Here is a 2645-nt window from a genome sequence, read left to right as displayed (position 1 = left end):
TTCCTATTGTTTCCACTCCTCTATCATAAGAACATATGTATTCATTTTAAGAGTATTTTCTGGGCTTCCCTGGTGGCGCAGTGGTTAAGAATCCTCCTGCCAATGCAGAGGACACGGGTTTGAGCCCTGGTCCGAGAAGTTCCCACAGTCATGGAGCAAATAAGCCCGTGTGCCATGACTACTGAGCCTGCGCTCTAGAGCCCACGAGCCACATCTACTGAGCCCATGTGCCACAACCACTGAATCCCGCACACCTAGAGCCTGTGTTCTGCATCAAGAGAAGCCACTGCAGTGAGAAGCCCATGCACCGCAACGAAGTGTAGGCCCCGCTCGCCACAACTAGAGAAAGCCTGAGAGCAGCAACGAAGATGCGATGCAGCCAAAAATAAATAAGTAAAACAATTTATTAAAAAAAAAAGTATTTTCTATTTCTCTCTCTTATTAGTCTGTGAGTTTCCTAAGGGCAAATGCCCACGCCTTATTTATTTTTGTACTCAAAACACTTAGTTGGTCCAGTGGTTAGGACTCTGCGCTTTCACTGCCAGCTGGGTTTGATCCTTTGTCTGGGAACCAAGATCCCGCAAGCCGCGTGGCACGGCCAAAAAAACCCCGAAAACACGCAAACAAAAAAACACTTACTGGGGCTTCCCTGGTGGCGCAGTGGTTGGGAGTTCGCCTGCCGATGCAGGGGACGCGGGTTTGTGCCCTGGTCCGGGAAGATCCCACATGCCGCGGAGCGGCTGGGCCCGTGAGCCATGGCCGCTGAGCCTGCGCGTCCGGAGCCTTTGCTCCGCAGCGGGAGAGGCCGCAGCAGTGAGAGGCCCGCGTACCGCTAAAAAAAAAAAAAAACACACTTACCCTAGTGCCTGACAGGACAGATTGTGATTACTGTAAAAGCTTGTGACATGGCCTGAGTGTTTTACTCAATAAGTCACATTTTAGTGACTTAAATATTCATAGTACATAAGCTTACGATTTTGACAGGAATTACATTAAATAATTTCAGTATGTTTTGTTTTGAGGATGCTTTTTTTCTTACTAATCCAACCAACCAAAAACAATATTTTTAATTTAAATCTGTGAAAGGGTTTTTAAAAAAAGATTTATTGCTTACATTTATTTCTTAATAATTTCATGAGTACCTGATTCAATGATTAATAAATAAAATAGTCATTCTCCAAATGTGGCAGAAAAACTAATAGTGGTTTGCACAGTGTGCTTGAATTTGCTTGTGCCTAGATGTGGTTACAGAGTTGCCTTGTTTTTGGCTCATTCCGACCTGGCCACAGATGACCTGGACTGGAGTTGGTGTTGTGTTAAATTGCTCTTAAGCAGGGGAATACCATGGTTCATCTACAGATGCCAGACCAGCTTACCAGCTGACAACTGTTAGGCTACATTTTTCTTTCTCATGTGTTTACAATCAAGACTGCCTGGATTGAAATCCCAGCTTCCTCACCTGCTATGAACTTAAGCAGTCAACTTGTCTGAACCTGTTTCCTCATCTGCAAAGTGCGGATAATTATAGTACCTATTTTAGAGGGCTCTTCTCAGGATTAAATACAAGTGAAGGGCTTGAAACAGAGTGACTGATCAAGTGTCTCTTTATATTAACAACTCTCATTAATTCGTTCTCCACATATTTATTTTTGCACACCATGAAACTGTGGAAATGTATTCTCTTCAAATGACCAGGATCTGAATTTAAAACTCTGGCTGAACAGTACTTACAAAGGTTATAACAGTAGTTGGCTTTTAAATACAAATTCATTTGCATTTTAAAACAACCAACATGACTACATTTTATTCAGTTCACACCCTTTTCCATTGGTTACATTGGGTTGAAACAATTAAAAACAACACAAGAACAGCTATTTAAAATATAGAAGGGCTTCCCTGGTGGCGCAGTGGTTGAGTCCACCTGCTGATGCAAAAAACACGGGTTCATTCCCCGGTCCGGGAAGATCTCACTAAGCCGCACAGCGGCTAGGCCCGTGAGCCATGGCCACTGAGCCCACGTCCGGAGCTTGTGCTCCGCAACGGGAGAGGCCACAACAGTGAAAGGCCCACGTACTAAAAAAATAAAATAAAATATACAAGAAAACTAATTTACACCCCCCATTGACCTTTTTCCCCCTCTCCAAAATTGGATAGTGCTATCAACTCCCCAGGGATATTTTTAGCTTCTAACTTTAGGCTGTGAGTTTTTTTGCGGTACGCAGGCCTCTCACTGTTGTGGCCTCTCCCGTTGCGGAGCACAGGATCTGGACGCGCAGGCCCAGCGGCCATGGCTCACGGGCCCAACAGCTCCGCGGCGCGTGGGATCCTCCCGGACCGGGGCACGAACCCACGTCCCCTGCATCAGCAGGCGGACTCTCAACCACTGCGCCACCAGGGAAGCCCTAGACTGTGAGTTTTTTAATAAAAACTATTAATTCTCATATGTCTGTTTCATAAGAGTGTCAGGATGATGAAATAAACTAAGGTGTGTGAAGAAAGTCTTTGCATTTCAGACTATTTCAGGAACGCTAGACAGTAGCAGCGGTTGATCGAGGAAAAAAGCAAAAACCTCGTAAAAACCGCTATAGAGCATTTCGCCGTGAGAGTAAGTTTGACACTCTGAGGCTCCCGTAGTCAAGCTCGCT

The sequence above is a fragment of the Neophocaena asiaeorientalis genome, unplaced genomic scaffold, assembly GCF_003031525.2.
Source record: "Neophocaena asiaeorientalis asiaeorientalis breed wild unplaced genomic scaffold, Neophocaena_asiaeorientalis_V1.1 scaffold148, whole genome shotgun sequence".
In the NCBI taxonomy this organism is placed as follows: domain Eukaryota; kingdom Metazoa; phylum Chordata; class Mammalia; order Artiodactyla; family Phocoenidae; genus Neophocaena; species Neophocaena asiaeorientalis.
The sequence above is the reverse complement of the archived record's forward strand: the minus strand, read 5'-3'. Positions refer to the sequence as shown.